Genomic DNA, 22105 nt, shown 5'->3' on the forward strand with positions numbered 1-22105 from the left:
CTATCTTCTTATATGTACTGTCAATCTGCTGTATGGTGTCTATTAATCTTGTTTAAATTACCAATCAAGCTGTCAATGTAATCAATCAAAGCTTTAATATACCAATGTGCTTTACTATACTTACTAATCTCTCTCATCTTATTTTTTTTCTTGCAATGTATTTATCAATTTATTAATTCTGCTAGAATTTACCTACTTAAAATTATCTGTTAGATTAAGGACTTGCCCGAAACGCTGCGCGTACTAGTGGCTTTACAAGATTGTAAATACTATGCTATGTATTCTCTCTAACCCAATGTACCTTCTTGTATATAAATAAATAAATAAATAAATAAATAAATAAATAAATAAATAAATAAAAAGCATTGTAACCTCGGATTCGACTGAAATAATAATAATAATAATAATACTGTACTACTACTAATAATAATTTGCCTGCTTAGTACTATAAATTATCTAATACACATTCAAAAACATATGTATACACTGTCAATAAACAATAATTATTCTGAATAAAATAATAATTTTATTCTAGTCTCCCCGTTAATAGAGGATTTTTTGTCAAACTTCCTCGTTTTCTGTAATCAGCCGTTTTCTGTGACCTTTACAATGCCCTTTTCAGCGACAACTAAAATAAACTTGTCTCCTCAATATATAATTCCCGTTCTCGGGGAAATCTCACTTTGCGTAGTATGTAAACTTAATTACTTACTTAACACTTATTTAATGTATATATACACCAGTATATCGATTTTATATAATATATATATATTTAATATAGTGAATTTATATATATATATACACACACACTACCTATACAAGGAGAGAATTGATCCTATTATAAACATATATGATTCTGTTATAAGTACCTTGCGAGATTATTTTGAGATGATTTTGGGGCTTAGTGTCCCCGCGGCCCGGTCTTCGACCAGGCCTCCACCCCCAGGAAGCAGCCCGTGACAGCTGACTAACACCCAGGTACCTATTTTACTGCTAGGTAACAGGGGATAGGGTGGAAAAACTCTGCCCATTGTTTCTCGCCGGCGCCTGGGATCGAACCCCGGACCACAGGATCACAAGTCCAGCGTTCTCTCCGCTCGGCCGACCGGCTCCCTACGAGAAGATTCATTCGAGAATAGCCAGAACAGCTCTCAACTCTGCGTGTCCCGAGTCTGCGCTGCGCTAAGTGAACCGTACTCACCTAGTAGTGCTTGCAGGGGTTGAGCTTTGTCTCTTAGGACGCACGAAGAATACTCCGAGTGATCAAGGCAGACTGTCGCAAGCAATCACTATGATGACCTGCTTTCAGGGGAGATTAGACCAAGCCCTGGTACCTAGATGGTGGGTGTGGCCCCTAGCGAGATGGAGAGAGCTGGGTGTGGCAGGAAAGGAGGGAGAGGGAGGGAAGGAGAGAGGGGGAGGGAGAGACTGAGGGAGGACTCAAAGGCAAGGGCTGGTTGGTTCTAAATAGACAAAGGGAGAAGAAATTTGGGAGAGTGAGCCATACACGGGGAAGTGGACCTCACATTAAAGCTTGGGGGGGGGGACTAACCCGCATACACGTGCGTGTATGCGTGCGTGTGTGCGTATGAGCAAACGATTGCATACATACATCCGAAAGTGCATGTATACAAATGAGGGTGACTGAAATGTGTGTGTAGACGGTGTGGAGAGGTGTGTGGGGTGTGGAGTGTGAGGGTGTGTGAAGGTGCATGGAGTTCTGTGGAGGTGTGTGGAGGTGTGTGGAGGTGTGTGGAGGTGTGTGCAGGTGTGTGGAGGTGTGTGGAGGTGTGTGGGGGTGTGGAGTGTGTGAGGTTGACTCCAATAATAACTGTGTACAGTACCCTGAATGCCGCCTTCTACCTACTCTTAAAATCAACTCGCATGCTTGTCAGCTTTGCAGATGACGCTGATGCGATTATGTTGAAGTGTGGCTCAGGATATAGACTCTTGTATTTACTCCCAAATCCCGAAATCTTCACGACTTGCTTCATTTTATATACATGGTTATCACTAGCGTCCCCATTAGTGCACCAGCTTGTATGGAATGAAGGTAGCGAAGGAAGGAGATGAAAGAAGAGATAGAGGGAAGAGAGAAGTAGGAAGCTGTGTGTACTGGGAACACTTCAAGAGGGATGCTATGGCACAGTGCACTGTGAGATACAATGTATAATGTATACAAGGCAACAAGGCACAGTTAATGAGCACTTAACTACAGAGGATTACTGAAGTGCTGATAGGTGAGAGAGAGAGAGAGAGAGAGAGAGAGAGAGAGAGAGAGAGAGAGAGAGAGAGAGAGAGAGAGAGAGAGAGAGAGAGAGAGAGAGAGAGAGAGAGGGGGGGGGAGGGGGGGGAGGGAGATGAGAAGGAGAGGTTGGGTGGACAGATGAAGCGGAAGTCGACCGGAAGAGAGAGCAGTGAGTAGTGACTGCCCTGGAACAGGAAGAGTGGGCGTTGAGGCGGGTGCTACAGATGGGAAGGGTATGGTTTGGTGGTTAGTGGAAGGGGGGGCGGAGGATGGTTAGTGGGGGGCTAAAGTTAGTGGGGGTGTGGTTAGTGGGAGGGGGGGGGAGGATGGTTAGTGGGGGGCTATGGTTAGTGGGGGTGTGGTTAGTGGGAGGAATGGTATAGAGAGGAATGTTGTGGGAAGAGAAATTGGCTCATTTATGTGTCAGTAACAGGGGTATTATGAATGAATCAAGCATTTTGCCCTGATGGTTAGGTGATCATCACTTCCTATTCCTCAACTCATCACTCATCATCACTTCAACGCTACAGAAAAAAATGAAAAATATGAAAAACTGAAACCACGTACAAAACTCAGTAATCAAATGCTTGTAGGTTGGGGTTGAGCCTCGACTCTGAACCCACATCTAAACTGGTTGATACCTGGTTGATGGGGTTCTGGGAGTTGTTCTACTCCCCAAGCCCGGCCCGAGGCCAGGCTTGACTTGTGAGAGTTTGGTCCACCAGGCTGTTGCTTGGAGCAGCCCGCAGGCCCACATACCCACCACAGCCCGGTTGGTCCGGCACTTCTTGGAGGAATAAATCTAGTTTCCTCTTGAAAATGTCCACGGTTGTTCCGGCAATATTTCTTATGCTTGCTGGGAGGAGGTTTCAGGGAACGGTCAGCCATTTGATGTACACGTTCCTGTTTTCATATTCTAGATTTAGCTACTTGGAACAAAACGTTCCAAGTAGCACGGGCTATGGTGAGCCCGTGGTGCTCACCTGACACAGGAGATGTACCCAGGGTTCCTGTAATAATTGGTGTATATGTTTACCTTAGAGGGTTGAATATTAGCTCTTGAGTCCCGTCTTTTGTGCTATTAGTCGTCAATGCAGTGATCATTCTCCACTTTCTTAGCACATTTACACATGAAACAGTTCTTGGTTATCTTGAGGTTATCTTGAGATGATTTCGGGGCTTTAGTGTCCCCGCGGCCCGGTCCTCGACCAGGCCTCCACCCCCAGGAAGCAGCCCGTGACAGCTGACTAACACCCAGGTACCTATTTTACTGCTAGGTAACAGGGGCATAGGGTGAAAGAAACTCTGCCTATTGTTTCTCGCCGGCGCCCGGGATCGAACCCGGGACCACGGGATCAAAAATCCAGCGTGCTGTCCGCTCGGCCGACCGGCTCCCGGATCGTACTCTTCGAAAAGTTATTCAACATTCACTTTTAACTTACAAATGTACAACCAACAACAACACTCAGGAATCCCGGGTTCAGTTCCTTGGGAGGGACAGATATGATTGGGCAAGTTTCCTGTCACCTAATTCCGCTGTTGACCCAGTAGTAAATAGGTACCTGGGGGTTTAGGCAACTGTTGTGGGTTGTATCCTGCTTGTAGTACTTCGCCTAAGGTGGGAAGGGGGGGATATGTATACTTTATACAAGTATAAAGTATACATATTCATACATTTCCTGTCTCCGACAACGATAATTTAATACACAAGGATGTGTATTCTGCTTCTAGATGTATAATACAATGGACTACAGTCCTGAACTGTAGTTTCAGGACTGTATTGACTACAATTCAATTCAGTGTATTTAGAACTTGAGTATACCTGTTGGAGTATACCTGTTGGAGTATACTTGCTGGAGTATACCTGTTGGAGTATACATAGTGGTTGGTCAGTGGTGTGGGTCATGACCTTAACGACCCTCCGAAGGGCCACACGCTGTAATTAAGCCCAACATGAAGGCTGAACACACCCAAACAGATGTTGCTGTTATAGATTCAGCTACTACGGCGTTCAATCCCCGACCGTCTAGATGATTGGGGCACTATTCCTTTCCCCCCGTCCCATCCCTAATCCTTATCCTGACCCCTTCCCAGTGCTATATAGTCGTAATAGCTTGGTTTTTCTCCTGAGAGTTTCCCTCCCTTCTTACAAGTAAAAAAGTCGTCGATTAAATTTTAATATTAATATTAAAAATAAAATAATATTATTAATTATTGTGCTCATTAGCTGTGTCTTATTATGACCGTCTCAGGAATTTGTAATTAGCAATTTACTAGTCAATTAGCAGTAATATTTTTATTTGGATAAATGCATTATTTCGCCTGTGCTTCTAATTACTGTTAATAATTTTAATTATATTTAGTAAGATTTCTTTTATACCATTCTTATATGTTGGACTGCTGATCCAGCTGCCTGTTGTAGTTCGCAGTGAGGGGTGGCTAGTGTGATTGTAGCTCAGGGCGTTCACGAGACGGACCGTTCACGAGACGGACCGTTCACGAGACGGACCGTTCACTAGACGGACCGTTCACGAGACGGACCGTTCACTAGACGGACCGTTCACTAGACGGACCGTTCACGAGACGGACCGTTCACTACACGGACCGTTCACGAGACGGACCGTTCACGAGACGGACCGTTCACTAGACGGACCGTCCACTAGACGGACCGTTCACTAGACGGACCGTTCACTAGACGGACCGTCCACTAGACGGACCGTTCACGAGACGGACCGTCCACTAGACGGACCGTTCACTAGACGGACCGTCCACTAGACGGACCGTCCACTAGACGGACCGTCCACTAGACGGACCGTTCACTAGACGGACCGTTCACGAGACGGACCGTCCACTAGACGGACCGTCCACGAGACGGACCGTTCACGAGACGGACCGTTCACTAGACGGACCGTCCACTAGACGGACCGTTCACTAGACGGACCGTTCACTAGACGGACCGTTCACTAGACGGACCGTTCACTAGACGGACCGTTCACTAGACGGACCGTTCACGAGACGGACAGTCCACTAGACGGACCGTTCACTAGACGGACCGTTCACTAGACGGACCGTTCACTAGACGGACCGTTCACTAGACGTTCAGATGCACGAGTCTATTGAACGTTTTCTTAAGTGACTGAAACATGTCCTTGAAAATTGCAAGTTACAACTTGACCATGAAATATAAGAATGATTCACTTCCAGGCCACCGTGGACAAGTTTTGTTTCCCATAGGACTCTGCTTATATTGTGGCAACATTGTGGCAACATTGTGGCAAGGTTGTGGCAACATTGTGGCAACATTGTAGCAAGGTTGTGGCAACATTGTGGCAACATTGTAGCAAGGTTGTGGCAATATTGTGGCAAGGTTGTGGGAAGGTTGTGGCAAGGTTGTGGCAAGGTTGTGGCAAGGTTGTGGCAATATTGTGGTACAGTTGTGGCAATATTGTGGCAAGGTTGTGGCAATATTGTGGCAAGGTTGTGGCAATATTGTGGTACAGTTGTGGCAATATTGTGGCAAGGTTGTGGCAAGGTTATGACAACATTGTCGCAAGTGTGTGTGTGTGTGTGTGTGTGTGTGTGTGTGTGTGTGTGTGTGTGTGTGTGTGTGTGTGTGTGTGTGTGTGTGTGTATGCGCGCGCGTGTGTGGAGACATTCCTCCCAGGACACTCTCATAACTGCTGCTCTTCACGCCACACTGAAAAATCCAATTATGTTGGCGTCCCAAAAGGTTTCATGACATGTGCTATTGTCTGCTGTGATGTGTAGCAATGGTGGTAGTGATGGTGGTGGTAGTGGTGGAGGTGGTGGAGGTGGTGGTAGTGGTGGTGCAGCGTTGCTTAAGGGGGGGTGTAGTTAGTGGTGGTTAGAGATTATTTGGTTGATGGTAGTTACACTAGAAGACGTCCATTGTATCACAAGACCGTTAAGCATTAACAGCTTTCTCGCAGTAAATTGATATTCTGGAACTATATCATTTGTCAACAAAGTCCTGGAGTTTTGGCGGTGCTGTTTCTATACGAGTTGCTGAAGGCTGGCTGGTGTTTTGATGTTTATATTGTGTGTGGATGTGGGGGTGTGGGGGGGGTGTGTGGGGGTGTGGGGGGGGGGGTACTCACCTAATTGTGCTTGCAGGGGTTGAGCTCTGGCTCTTTGGTCCCGCCTCTCAACCGTGAACTGGGTGTGTGTAGGGGTTTTACAATTATAGTGGTGTTACAACACAAAAAAGTTTTTTTGAAATGACCATAAATCTAAGAGAGACGTTGAGAAAGAAGTGAGAGAGAAAGTGAGGGAAGGAAGTCCTTGAGGAAGAGCAAGGGGGAGGGAGGAGGATAGTGATGAATAGGGGAGGATGGGAGAAGGGGAGGGGGGTAAAGTAATTACCCTCAAGGAAACTGCACTGTGAGAGGGGGGGGGTGGGGGGAGCTGCTTTATCTTGGCTCTAGACCCTCTCGTAAATTATCTTCATGACCTGTCTGGTCTTGTTTTATCACCACGGTGACTGAGCCTGTCACCAGACTTCTTTACTCTAGACCAACTGACCAACACTTCCTTCTAGAACTGCCCGCGGTCTCTTCCTGGGGCCAGATTCACGAAGCAGTTACACAAGCACTTACGAACGTGTCCATCTTTCCTCAATCTTTGACGGCTTTGGTTACATTTATTAAACAGTTTACAAGCATGAAAACTTGCCAAACAACTGTTGTTATTGTTATAAACAGCCTCCTGGTGCTTCCGAGCTCATTAACTGTTTAATAATTGTAAACAAAGCCGCCAAAGATTGAGAAAAGATGGACAGATTCGTAAGTGCTTGCGTAACTGCTTCGTGAATCTGGCCCCAGAACTCCCGCCCTTCTTCAAAACACAAAAATAAAATTTCCTTTCGATTCCATTTTACGTTTTTTCCCAGATTATGGAACAGACAAGTGCAATAACCTTTAAAAAACTATAAACAACACTGCCATGATTGAGGAAAGATGTAGAGGTTTCGTAATTACTTGTTTAAATTGTCAATGAATTTTTAAGCTTACATGCTGGCCCTAACAGTTTGAGAGATCCAGACCTGTATCTCGGTACAGCTGTACATCATAATGACTTCGTCTTTTGTAATATTTTGTATTAATACAAAATATTATAGAGGGTTTCAGGTATAATTTGTATTTTTATAATATATATATTATATATATTATATATATATATATATATATATATATATATATATATATATATATATATATATATATATATTTTATATTTATATATATATTTATTTTTATTATATTTATATGTGGAGGCTGACTCCATACACAGTTTCAAGTGTAGATATGATAAGAGCCCAGTAGGCTCAGGAACCTGTACACCTGTTGATTGACAGTTGAGAGGCGGGACCAAAGAGCCAGAGCTCAACCCCCGCAAACACAACTAGGTGAGTACACACACACACACACACACACACACACACACACACACACACACACACACACACACACACACACACACAGGAGGGAGAGGGGGGGGGGGGTAAAAATGAGGCCAGGGCCTAGGGTAGTAGTCCTATTTTTAGCAAGAGGCTGTAGCCAGGGTACAGAATTTAAGACGATAGTCCGAACCGCTTGCTGCTTCTTCATGTATGCTTGTACTCACCTAGTTGTGCTTGCGGGGGTTGAGTTTTGGCTCTTTGGTCCCGCCTCTCAACTGTCAATCAACTGGTGTACAGATTCCCGAGCCTACTGGGCTCTATCATATCTACACTTGAAACTGTGTATGGAGTCAGCCTCCACCACATCACTGCCTAATGTATTCCATTTACTAACTACTCAGACACTGAAAGGTCATTTCTAACGTCTCTGTGGCTCATGTGGGTACTCAGCTTCCACCTGTGTTCCCTTGTTCGTGTGCCACCAGTGTTAAATAATCCATCCTTGTCTACCCTGTCAATTCCCGATAATTTTATGTGGTGAGCATGTCTTCCCTAGCTCTTCTATCTTCCAGAGCCGTGAGGTGCAGCCTTTCCTCGTAACTCATGCCTCTTAGTTCTGGGACTAGCCTTGTGGCATACCTCTGAACTTTCTCCAGCTTCGTCTTGTGCTTGATAAGGTACGGGCTCCATGCTGGGGCCGCATACTCCAGGATTGGTCTTACGTATGTGGTATACAAGGTTCTGAAAGATTCCTTACACAGGTTCCTGAAGGCAGTTCTGATGTTAGCCAGCCTCGCATACGCCGCTGATGTTATTCTTTTGATGTGGGCTTCAGGAGACAGCTTTGGTGTGATAATTCCTAGATCTTTCTCTCTGTCCGTTTCATGAAGGACTTCATCTCCCATTCGGTATCCTGTGTCTGGCCTCCTAATTTCCACCGCCTAGTTTCATTACCTTACATTTACCTGGGTTGAACTTTAATAGCCATTTGCTGAACCATTCCTTCAGTTTGTCTAGGTCATCTTGTAGCCTCATACTATCTTCCTCTGTCTTAATCTTCCTCATGAGTTTTGGAGGATTTCATACATGTTTTAACACTTTCATACATGCTCGAAAACTTTCATACATGTTCGAACACTTTCATACATGTTCGAACACTTTCATACATGTTCGAACACTTTCATACATGTTCGAACACTTTCATACATGTTCGAACACTTTCATACATGTTCGAACACTTTCATACATGCTCGAACACTTTCATACATGCTCGAACACTTTCATACATGCTCGAACACCATTAACATACTATTTAAATTATATTTAAATCAATTTAAGTCTATTTAAATATAATGTCCCCGTACAACACCCCTCTCATAATTCACATCCTCATACATGCTTTTGCAGAATCAACATATTCATACCAAGTCGAATATTTTGAAATAAATCTGCAAGCACAATGGTACATTGTAAATACAACGGTATTTACAAATTATTTCTGTATTTATCATTAAAGAAAATGTATTCCTCTTCGTGAAGAGAGGAGCCTAAACTAAACTATTCTGAAATAGGTATTCCACATAGCAGTTTCTGGATTACAGGAACGGCAAGAGGTTAAGCATGAAGGACGCTCCAATGGCAATCTTATCTTGAGGTTATCTTGAGATGGTTTCGGGGCTTTTAGTGTACCCGCGGCCCGGTCCTCGACCAGGCCTCAACCCCCAGGAAGCAGCCCGTGACAGCTGACTAACACCCAGGTACCTATTTTACTGCTAGGTAACAGGGGCATAGGATAAAAGAAACTCTGCCCATTGTTTCTCACCGGCGCTTGGGATCGAACCCAGGACCACAGAATCACAAGTCCAGCGTGCTGTCCGCTCGGCCGACCGGCTCCCCCCGGAGGCAAGATCAACAAAGCCTCACCTTAACCCATAGTCATATATATTATTACAAATGGCCAAACAATATCATTACGGGTTATTCATGCCCATGCCACTTGGGTGGCTTAATCTTCATTTATCAATCAAATCAATAACGTGACTAATATTTGATTCATCTTAGGAGGGGAACTCAGCTCAAACCAGCAAAATATATTTCTTGAAGCCATATAAGAAGCCACTTAAGTTCAGCATTATCTATCATCCTCGTGTCTCAGACCCAAGACGCAAGTAAGATTTCCTCAGGGAGGTTATATTGATCCTGGGATCAAGATAACTGTTAACCTAGGTTATCATTGGGGGCGGGGAGTGGGGCGTTGATGAAGCCCCACGGTCAATAGGATGACAGGAACTCTTCACCAAGTACCCGACAGCCTACTGTGAAAGACAAGCCTTAGTCAGGCTTACCCTGGCCCCTGGGATGGTGGTGGAGGTGGTCCGGGGCTGTGAATATCTCACCATCAGACCCTCTCTCTCTGACGTGGCTACACTGAAGGGGATGGAATCTTGCAATTCTCTCGCTAGTGCTTTCTCTGTCCCCCTCTCTGGCTCTGCCTCTCTCTGTCTAGCTGTCTCTCTATCCCCTCTATCCCTGTCTCTTTCTCTAGTTATACCTTACAGTATGGACTGTCATCAGTGTGGGTGGAGATGGAGGTGAAGAAGCAGTAGGAATACGAGGCGTCTGATAGCCTTGATAACTCGAGGGGCATCAAAGTCAGATATTCTAGTTTCCAGCCGCTCTCCAACGCTGACAGCCGCTCTCAAACGCTGACAGCCGCTCTTCAACGCTGACAGCCGCTCTCCAACGCTGACAGCCGCTCTCAAACGCTGACAGCCGCTCTCAAACGCTGACAGCCGCTCTCAAACGCTGACAGCCGCTCTCAAACGCTGACGGCCGCTCTCCAACGCTGACGGCCGCTCTCCAACGCTGACAGCTGATAGTGTGAGCAGCCCAAACATCACACTCCACTCTGGGGGAGTGGTATCACCCGTGTCGTCGACTGGCCAAGCGCTGTCAGGCGTGCTGACAGAACTAATGCTAGAGAAACACTATGTACAAGTTGACAGACAGCTGTCAACATTCAGCCCGTCTTCCTAAGGTTTCCTATCGTCAAGAAAACGGTCAATTTAAAGTAGTCTCTCCTAACCTACCAGAGGACCCACTACAGAAAACGGGACAGTACGTCACTTTCGCCAGCCGCTTCCATTTTCTAGTACGACGTTTTTTTGGCTTTAGGTGACGCATACGTGCGAAAAGCGACGTTCTTTGTAGGACAATGCTTATCTTGAGATGATTTCGGGGCTTAGCGTCCCCGCGGCCCGGTCCTCTACCTGGTCTCCTGGTCGAGGCTTTACATTTGGAACTTTTTTTTTTCAGCCTATGTTGCACTTCAGGAATGCAAATTTTGTCACGGTTAAGCATTTATGAGCAATTGTCTGTGGCATTAAAGCTGCTCTTTCAACATGACTGGCACTGCTAAGTCCTCCTCGACAGGTGAAGAGTGAGTGACCCGGACAAGAGCGGCTCTCTTGGAAACGGACACAGGAGACCATAGCAATAATCGCTCTGTGATCGGCTTTGGCACCGTCGATGTGTTTGTCGGTGTTACACGGGTCCCCACACCACGGCTGTCGACACCATGCCAGGCACCCTGGCTGTCGACACCATGCCAGGCACCCTGGCTGTCGACACCATGCCAGGCACCCTGGCTGTCGACACCATGCCAGGCACCCTGGCTGTCGACACCATGCCAGGCACCCTGGCTGTCGACACCATGCCAGGGACCCTGGCTGTCGACACCATGCCATGCTGACTAAAAGTGACATAACGTCCATTTCCAGCCGTTCTCACTAACGACGCTCCGTAAAAACCACAATGATTTCGCCTTACCAGAAACACACCGACATAAACCCCCCTAAATCGCCAATATTCCGGTGATTTAACTGTTACTAAGACACCGCCAATTTGACGGAATGGTCTCGTTAAAAATACGAATTAACGCGTGTAAGGCGCTGCTAAATAAGGGATCTTGGAACACACATGCCCTCACAATACCTGTGTATATACGAATGGAGTACCGCAAAAGCCGTAGGACAGGAGCTAGAGTCTGTGAGGATCGTCACACATATAGGTCGATAGTCTACACCTAAATGCACCCCTCCTCCCCACCCCTTGGACTCAGCACCTTTGGACACAACACCTTTGGACACAGCACCCTTGGAGACAGCCCCCTTGGACACAGCCCCGAATCCGTAGCATTATTCCAGACAAGGCATCTTAGACACCCTCTCTGGCAGCGGGCCAGACTTTCCTTGGCACACCTCCAACCTCCACACTCTCCGTGGCCACACACACACACTCCGTGGCCACACACACACTCCGTGGCCACACACACACTCCGTGGCCACACACCCCCTCCGTGGCCACACACACACTCCGTGGCCAATTCTTCCCTATTTCAGACTTGAAATTTGGTGCCCAATTCGAAGATAGAAATTAGAACATCAGAGTTCCAATATATTAAATCTCCACCTTCAACTCATCAGAAGTTCGTAATTAGCAAAAAAAACTTTTATATTATTGACCAGTCACTTGGAGTGGTCGGTAGAGCGACGATCTTGCGGCTCTGAGCTCGATCCCCGAGGGTCCCACACACACTTTAAACAACTCGAGTACAATGTTAATTTAACTTATTACAATTTAATTTATTAAAAAAATGGTAGTTGGGTTTCCTGGGAGGTGGTTAGAGACCAGTCCTTTCCTCCATCCTATCCTTGTTATCCCAGTCCTGTTATCCCAGCTATCCTACAGCCTGTTATCCTAGCTATCCTACAGCTCAGTATCCTCACGAAGACGTATATCAGGGAGGAAGTATTAGTAGCAATGCAATGGACTCGAACGCTCGTCCCTGGCCTAGTGTGTGTGCCTGGGGGAGGAGGCCAGTGTCTCAATATCCTGAAACAGTCGACTTTTCGACTGTTTCTTTACTGAAGGTTGAGAATGGTCCAAAGCATTTAAACAGTTCATTTACGAAACCTGTGCATCTTTCCTCAATCACGAGAGCTTTCTTTACTTGAATTAAACATTTTCAAGAGCTCCGAATCACTATACGAGTTTGTTTATAACAATAACAACCTTGTAGCTGTGAAGTTTCTTGGTAAATCATCGACTTGGCACATTGGAGAAGTGGCTGACATGGATATATATAATTATTGACATTTGGGGAAATATTAGTGGCCAGGTTCGAACCCTTCTCACGGAATTAACCCCACAAGAGACCAGGAGGCATGGCAGGAAGTGCAAAATAACCCCGTTGAAAAGCAGAGTTGCAACAGGGACGATGAGAGAGAACTCTACCTATATGAGGAACTTTTCAACACTACACACATAAGGGGCCAGATTCACGAAGCAGTTACGCAAGCACTTACGAACGTGTACGTCTTTCCTCAATCTTTGGCGGCTTTGTTTACAATTATTAAACAGTTAATGAGCTCCGAAGCACCAGGAGGCTGTTTATAACAATAACAACAGCTGATTGGCAAGTTTTCATGCTTGTAAACTGTTTAATAAATGTAACCAAAGCCGTCAAAGATTGAGGAAGGATGTACACGTCCGTAAGTGCTAGCGTAACTGCTTCGTGAATCTGGCCCCCTGATGTGTGTGCTGGGAGTCAGGTGTGTGTGTGTGTGCTGGGGGAGTCAGGTGTGTGCTGCTGGGGGAGTCAGTTGTGTACTGGGGGACATTACATGTAAAATCAATGACTGGAGATCACAGTGACCCAGAAACGTCTACCAGACACATGCACTGCACCACACCCGAGGCCCTCAGAGAATGGCCCGTGGGCGGGCGTGGGCGGCATGTATAACACAGGCGGCCATGTGTGTGTGTGGGCGGCGTGGGTGGCTATAAGACCTCTGGCTACACATCTGGCCTGACAGGTGTGTGTGTGACCATACAAGCCGTGACATCATGTATTACTGATGGCCGGAGCGTCGACATGTCTTAGAGACTGAATGTAGACCAACAAGAGTATACTAAGTATACCTCACGTGGTATACGCCTGCGGGTCAAGGTCTCCCTGGAGCTCCGGAGATGACGAGGAGGATGTTAAGGCATCACATTCTTCGTAGAAAATGCATTTTGCTTTCGTGAGACTTCCTTGAAGCTACGAGGCCTGAACAGATTTAAAGATTTCTTTCTTGCAATCCATGTATTATTCAGAGGACTCCACCCATGGCGGAACCAAGGAGGCATGAGGTATTTACAAGTCCTACAAAAGCCGCTATCGTTAAGGACAGATGTAGAGGTTTCGTAAATGTTTGGTGGGTGAATTCTGGTGCAGAGTGACATGTCTTACTGGAAGTCTGATGTAACTTGATGCTCGCTTGTTCATATATCTTTCTAGGGAGAACACCGCCCCTTCAGTTGTTGCCTGCTGTTCCCTGCACCTGTTGCCTGCTGTTCCCTGCACCTGTTGCCTGCTGTTCCCTGCACCTGTTGCCTGCTGTTCCCTGCACCTGTTGCCTGCTGTTCCCTGCACCTGTTGCCTGCTGTTGCCTGCTGTTCCCTGCACCTGTTGCCTGCTGTTCCCTGCACCTGTTGCCTGCTGTTCCCTGCACCTGTTGCCTGCTGTTCCCTGCACCTGTTGCCTGCTGTTCCCTGCACCTGTTGCCTGCTGTTCCCTGCACCTGTTGCCTGCTGTTCCCTGCACCTGTTGCCTGCTGTTCCCTGCACCTGTTGCCTGCTGTTCCCTGCACCTGTTGCCTGCTGTTCCCTGCACCTGTTGCCTGCTGTTCCCTGCACCTGTTGCCTGCTGTTCCCTGCACCTGTTGCCTGCTGTTCCCTGCACCTGTTGCCTGCTGTTCCCTGCACCTGTTGCCTGCTGTTCCCTGCACCTGTTGCCTGCTGTTCCCTGCACCTGTTGCCTGCTGTTCCCTGCACCTGTTGCCTGCTGTTCCCTGCACCTGTTGCCTGCTGTTCCCTGCACCTGTTGCCTGCTGTTCCCTGCACCTGTTGCCTGCTGTTCCCTGCACCTGTTGCCTGCTGTTCCCTGCACCTGTTGCCTGCTGTTCCCTGCACCTGTTGCCTGCTGTTGCCTGCTGTTCCCTGCACCTGTTGCCTGCTGTTCCCTGCACCTGTTGCCTGCTGTTCCCTGCACCTGTTGCCTGCTGTTGCCTGCACCTGTTGCCTGCTGTTCCCTGCACCTGTTGCCTGCTGTTCCCTGCACCTGTTGCCTGCTGTTCCCTGCACCTGTTGCCTGCTGTTCCCTGCACCTGTTGCCTGCTGTTCCCTGCACCTGTTGCCTGCTGTTCCCTGCACCTGTTGCCTGCTGTTGCCTGCTGTTGCCTGCTGTTCCCTGCACCTGTTGCCTGCTGTTCCCTGCACCTGTTGCCTGCTGTTCCCTGCACCTGTTGCCTGCTGTTGCCTGCTGTTCCTTGTAGACGTTAAAAATATAAAAGACATGCTATTTTAGGACTGTTTTGTTTACACCTAACCAACAACGTGCAAACCCAGACAACCCACTTAACCTATCGAGTCCCATGCATAGAAAACGTAGATATTTGGTCTGGATCTATTAGTTGACAGGTTGACAGTCTTGACTGACCCCTTACCAACCTGTCCGGATAGTGTCTTAAGAGGTCACAGTCTGACCTCTTGTACCTGGTGATCACTTGTGACCTACAGTGCACGCTAACTGTTCACCAACCGTGAACAATCTGGCATTGTTTCTTCCTTATCTTTCTCCGCTCAGTATTTTGTATGCCGTGATCATGTCCTCTCTGGTACACCTCTCTCTATAGAGGTGTGGCGATACACCCACCATCTACGGTGCTCCAGGTATGTATGATGATCCAGGTATCTATGATATCCCTGATTGGGCCATTCTTCTATATACAAACCTAAGGTCAGATTCACGAAGCAGTTACGCAAGCACTTACGAACGTGTACATCTTTCCTCAATCTTTGACGGCTTTGTTTACATTTATTAAACAGTTTACAAGCATGAAAACTTGCCAATCAACTGTTGTTATTGTTATAAACAGCCTCCTGGTGCTTCGGAACTCATTAACTGTTTAATAATTGTAAACAAAGCCGCCAAAGATTAGGAAAAGATGGACAGGTTCGTAAGTGCTTGCGTAACTGCTTCGTGAATCTGGACCCAGGAACATTGCCAGGAGGAGGGGGAGGGGAGTGTGAGAGGGGGGGATTCGAACGGCGACCTTGTCCGTGTTCAGACACACACACACAAGGAAGGGGAAGTACACAGGACTAGATTCCAGGTCCACTCTCCTGTCGACCTTCACAACCCTACATCATAGTCGCCTCTCAACCATAATTGTGTTAATTGACAACATTATACATCCGCATGTTGTGTTGTTATAAATTATAATGTATTTTACAACATTAATCACCCTCCCTCAAGACTAGAACAGGGGGGCGACCCGCCCACATCTTCGACTTGATCGCAATCGACTTGAGAATGGTCCAGGACGGACCGAAACGTCGTCGTCCCTTCACCTTCTAGTGTGTGGTCTGGTCAACATACTTCAGCCACTGTGACTCATCGCCTGCTTCTCTTAGATCGTTTAAGAATGGTCATCACATCATCGCGAGGCTGTTATCAGGAAAGATTACTAAGCCAGTATGGTTTTACAACATTTGGAAGAGACATGGGGACCAGGAGCTGGGATACGAGGACAAGGAGCTGGGATATGAGGACAAGGAGCTGGGACACGAGGACAAGGAGCTGGGACACGAGGACAAGGAGCTGGGACACGAGGACAAGGAGCTGGGACACGAGGACAAGGAGCTGGGACACGAGGACAAGGAGCTGAGACACGAGGACAAGGAGCTGGGACACGAGGACAAGGAGCTGGGACACGAGGACAAGGAATGGCGCCCAAGGAATTGTACCCTCGAAGATCGAATAACGATCCTACAGTTAACAAGCCCGAAGGTCTAACAACCAGTTCAAGTGGTGTGTGTGGACGTAAGAATATTTGCCAACCTCGTCCTCAATAGAACCTGTTTGACCGTGACACCGTCAAACATGTCAATATTCCCTCGCTGAATCAGCTAACTACTCCAGGGGTAGTTAGCAAGCCCTTCAAAATACAGCCGGGGTACAGTGAAACGACCCATATAGCGAGAAAATCGTTCTTATAGGCATAAGCGGCCTGAGGTCAGATTCACGAAGCAGTTACGCAAGCACTTACGAACCTGTCTATCTTTTCTCAATCTTTGGCGGCTTTGTTTACAATTATTAAACAGTTAATGAGCTCCGAAGCACCAGGAGGCTGTTTATAACAATAACAACAGTTGATTGGCAAGTTTTCATGCTTGTAAACTGTTTAATAAATGTAACCAAAGCCGTCAAACAGTTTACAAGCATGAAAACTTGCCAATCAACTGTTGTTATTGTTATAAACAGCCTCCTGGTGCTTCGGAGCTCATTAACTGTTTAATAATTGTAAACAAGGCCGCCAAAGATTGAGAAAAGATGGACAGGTTCGTAAGTGCTCGCGCAACTGCTTCGTGAATCTGGCCCCAGGTTCGTAAGTGTTTGCGTAACTGCTTCGTGAATCTGGCCCCAGATTCGTAAGTGTTTCCGTAACTGCTTCGTGAATCTGGCCCCAGGTTCGTAAGTGCTCGCGTAGCTGCTTCGTGAATCTGGCCCCAGGTTCGTAAGTGTGTGCGTAACTTCTTCGTGAAACTGGCCCCAGGTTCGTAAATGCTTGCGTAACTGCTTCGTGAATCTGGCCCCAGGTTCGTAAGTGCTTCGTGAAGCTGGCCCCAGGTTCGTAAATGCTTGCGTAACTTCTTCGTCAATCTGGCCCCTGATGTATACATATCCAGCAGCTTTCACTTGGGGACCCAGAGCAGGTCCTACTGCGGTGAAGGTCGACGGTCAACTGACAACGTGTCCTTCCTCGGCGCTGCGTTCGTGTAGGAGCCTGAGCGGCCGACTCCAAGACGGATTCATCTCTAACGTTTTTTGTTTTTAAAATTTCTCTCAAATATAATTACAATATGGGAATATTATGAGAGGCGTAGGTTAGGTGTTCTCAAGTCACTTATAAAATCAAATATAAATGTTATTGATTAGTGGTTGTAAATATAAAAATCGAGTTGTACAAAATTGCTATTCGTGGGTGCCGTAGCGAAGTGGGTTACATCCTCGGCTTACACACACACGAGGATCCCGGGGTTCGATTTCCGGGATGGAGACGATTGTGCTCGTTTGCTTTCACCTGATGTCTCTGATCACAGTAATAGATACTTGGGAGTTAGGAAACTGTTGATGGTTGGCATAGTGGTAATAGCCATTCCGCGCTTAGCGACCGATTCAGTCTGGGTTCGTATCCTAGCCAGAGAGAATTGACTAGGCACCTATCCCTAACCTAGATCACCTATGGGCATCTAGGACCACCTGTGGGCATCTAGGACCACCTGGGGGCACCTGTGGGCACCCATGGTACCCCAAGGGCACACTCCCGCCCTGGAGAGTGACACTTTAATCACTATTTTGGAAAAACAGTTAATTTATAGGATAAATTATCGGGAGATGTAATAGACATCGGATCGATAGATTGTTTGACACGTCACCGTACCTCATGACTGACACTTGACAACATCACCGTAACTCATGACTAACGCTTGACACTGTCACCGTACCTCATGACTAACCCTTGACAACATCACCGTAACTCACCATGACAAGCACCACCACATAATACCCAGTTAGTACCCACACTTGTTGAGCTAAGCCCTAACAACCTAACCACCTTCAAAAGCCATCATCCACGAAAAAAAGCAAAAAAAAAAATGTCTTACAAATACCAAGAAGAATTATGTCTCAAAATTGCTCATCATCTCTTCAAAAAAACTAAATATATGTCAAATCATCCTAAGTTTACCTGTAATCATGACTTCAAACACCTGTGCTCTCTCAGGAATGACAGAGTCATACCACTTTTGTCAATGACTTTACGTGTTATGTAACTTTTTAATGCCCTTTTAATACCTTTTAATAATTTAATACCCTTTTTAATGTTGACCAGACCACACACTAGAAATTGAAGGGACGACGACGTTTCGGTCCGTCCTGGACCATTCTCAAGTCGATTGTACTTCAGCCACGTAATTGTGACTCATCGCCTGCATATATTTTTAATGTAATGTAATAATGTTATATTTGTTATATGTTATATTTACGTGTAATGTTAATGTCAATGTAATGTAATGTATACGTGTAATGTTATATTTACGTTCCATACAAAAATGAACTTTGTATATACAAAAATTTTGGACACGCCGTATTGGAAATCCGTAGTCAATACACCACCGATAGGTCCCGGGTTCGAGTCATGCAGGATAGCGATAGTTGAGGGTATATTTTTCCTTTCATCTGATGCACCTGTTCACCTAGTAATTAACACAGGTACCCCCGGAGGTAGACATGAGTCGTGGGTTAATATCCTGGGTCCCCCCCCCCCTGACTATAATAGGACATCACACCGACTATAATAGGATATCACGACTATAATAGAATATCACACCGACTATAATAGAATATCACACCGACTATAATAGAATATCACGACTATAATAAGATATCACACCGGCTATAATAAGATATCACGACTATAATAGAATATCACACCGACTATAATAGGATATCACACCGACTATAATAAGATATCACACCGACTATAATAGAACATCACGACTATAATAGGATATCACACAGGCACGTTGCCGCTGTGTCATCAGTAGCAGTTCCTAGAGGCCAGCTGACAGATACTGGTTCCCAGACGAGGTCATCTCTACCCTCAGTACCTTCTCCTTCCTCCTCCCTGGCACCAGGAAATTCCTCCCTCTATCTTGAGGCTATCTTGAGATAATTTCGGGGCTTAGTGCCCCCCGCGGCCCGGTCCTCGACCAGGGCTCCACCCCCAGGAAGCAGCCCGTGACAGCTGACTATAACTCCTAGGTATCTATTTATTGCGTGGTAACAGGGGAGCATCAGGGTGAAAGAAACTCTGGCCATTGTTTCTCGTCGGCGCCCGGGATCGAACACGGGATCACAGGATCATGCGTCCAGTGTTCTGTCCGCTCAGCCACCGGCTCCCTCGGCCCCCCCCACACACACAGTTGATTGACAGTTGAGAGGTGGGCCGAAAAAGCAAAACTCAACCCCCGCAAACACAACTAGGTGAATACAACTAGGTGAATACACACACACACACTTCCATATAAAAACAAAATTATTTTATCTTAAATTTTGTAAATGCACACACTGCTGTGATTCGAAGCTAGTCATTTGGACGCCCTGTTCGAGTCACCGATAGTCTATATTTATACTATTGGGGTGAACAGACTCATACTAGTGATGCCCAGATGTCTGAATGACGGCAGAGGTGAATGTAAACAGGTCGGAATCTTTCTCAATTGCACCGGACACCCACCATATAATGCCACACACAACAGCGCCAGACACCGGACACCCACCATATAATGCCACACACAACAGCGCCAGTCACCGGACACCCACCATATAATGCCACACACAACAGCGCCAGACACCGGACACCCACCATATAATGCCTCACACAACAGCGCCAGTCACCGGACACCCACCATATAATGCCTCACACAACAGTGCCAGTCACCGGACACCCACCATATAATGCCTCACACAACAGCGCCAGACACCGGACACCCACCATATAATGCCTCACGCAACAGCGCCAGTCACCGGACACCCACCATATAATGCCTCACACAACAGCGCCAGTCACCGGACACTTACCAGACTGCTCGCTAAACACCCCCACTCACCTGCGAAAGAGAAAATACAGATAAAATAATTCAATAAGAGCACTCATCAGCTAACACAAGTGTGCTTACAGGGAGTTGAGCTTAAGCTCAACTCATGTAAGATAAATAACTTAACCTCCTCCAGTTAAATCAAGTTAACTGCGATCTGCAAAAATTATTATTCATATAGACAGTTTCTGCATAATATCATAATAATAAGTGTAAAATTCAATCGTCATACTGCAGTACGTCAGTCTCTGGCAACGATTTTTTTCCGGGGGTGAGGGGGGGGGGTCATGGGGGGTTGTGGAGGGTGGTGGGAGGGGGTGGGGGTTGTTGGGGGGATGGTGGCGGGGGGGGGGGGTGATGAATGCACCCATTAGATTAGGCTACATATAAGAAATATATTCTGCCCGAAACGCTGCGCGTACTAGTGGCTTTACAAAATTGTAATTACCATATTATGTATCCTCACAATCTCAATGTACCTTCTTGTATATGCATAAATAAATAAATAAAAATAAATAATAAATAAATGTGGTTTGATAAATTCTAAATTAAGCATTAATAAAGGTCTTGGCAACGCGTATTTGTTTTTCTGTTCAACTCGCGGAAATAAACAAGAATTTCTGTATAAACAACACTTGGCCAACGAAGCTTTTACCGTTAAATTCAAAAATTCAAAAATTCAAAATTCAAAAATTCAGCTTTGGAAAGTAATGAACACCAATATATTTCCATGGACACATATGACACAAATAACAAACAGTTGAGGTATTATAATAAATTCTTTAAATAATAGACACTATTATCTTCGTTATCTGTATATCTTCACGCAAGTCGGCGTTCAATCCCTGACCATCCAGGTGGCTGGGACACCATTCCTTCCCTCCGTCCCATCCCAAATCCTAATCCTGACCCCTTCCCAGTGCTATATAGTCGCAATGGCTCGGCGCTTTCCCGCCCTGATAATTCCCTTCGTTACCTGTACCTTTTTGCGTCGTGAGGGCGAGGCGGTGAAGGCAGGGTGACCCCGAGGTCCAAGGGTCAGCATCTTGAGGGTGACCTCCATCAGCGCTGAGCCCACCGTGCTCTCCTCCTCTTGTGGCTTCATGACCTTACCCTTGTCCAGTTCCTGCTGCGCCTTCTTCTTGGGCGTGAACTGTTGCTTGGAGGGCGGCCTCGTCAGCACCACCAGAGCCATGCCAGGACGCTGAGAACGCTGCCTCTAAGCCGCAAGGTTAGCACAAGAGCCTCCTCTCTGACATGCTCTTGTAGATACTGACGGAGCTCATGTCGATGGAACGAGGCTCTTCCTCTCTCTCTACCATCCTCTAGCTTCCACTAGAGGCGCTAATATCTGCCACGGAAACCTCATGTCTTCCATATTCTGGACTAGGAATACCCGCCCAGCTACTTGTCCAAAATCCTTTAATATAATAATCAGCCCATTTTGACGTGTATATATTACAGCTGTTGGTCACAGTTCTCTATGGTCGGTTAACTGGACAGACTCACACCAGACGATCATCTTGAATCACCGGCACTATTACGGGTCTCCCACAGTAACATTTTGAACCTGAAGTTGGAGTATACTGTAGAGGACACTACACCCTTGTAGACCAAGTGTAAACCATCACGTCATATATGACAACACTTATATTGTGACCAATGGTCCG

General features: G+C 46.4%; 1 protein-coding gene across 3 annotated transcripts in view; it reads right to left on the reverse strand.

Moving 5' to 3' along the window:
• LOC123746526 (dual specificity tyrosine-phosphorylation-regulated kinase mbk-2) overlaps positions 1–22105 on the reverse strand; it is a 205957-nt gene that overhangs the window by 139230 nt on the left and 44622 nt on the right. The window contains exon 1 of one of the 3 annotated variants that reach the window (XM_069318311.1): positions 21418–21558. The exons of the other annotated variants lie outside the window; for them this stretch is intronic. The gene's annotated coding sequence lies outside the window, so the exon portion shown is untranslated. Of the gene's footprint in view, positions 1–21417; positions 21559–22105 lie in introns of those variants that run through there. 3 annotated transcript variants of the gene reach the window in all.

Source organism: Procambarus clarkii, chromosome 90, assembly GCF_040958095.1.
Source record: "Procambarus clarkii isolate CNS0578487 chromosome 90, FALCON_Pclarkii_2.0, whole genome shotgun sequence".
Classification (NCBI taxonomy): domain Eukaryota; kingdom Metazoa; phylum Arthropoda; class Malacostraca; order Decapoda; family Cambaridae; genus Procambarus; species Procambarus clarkii.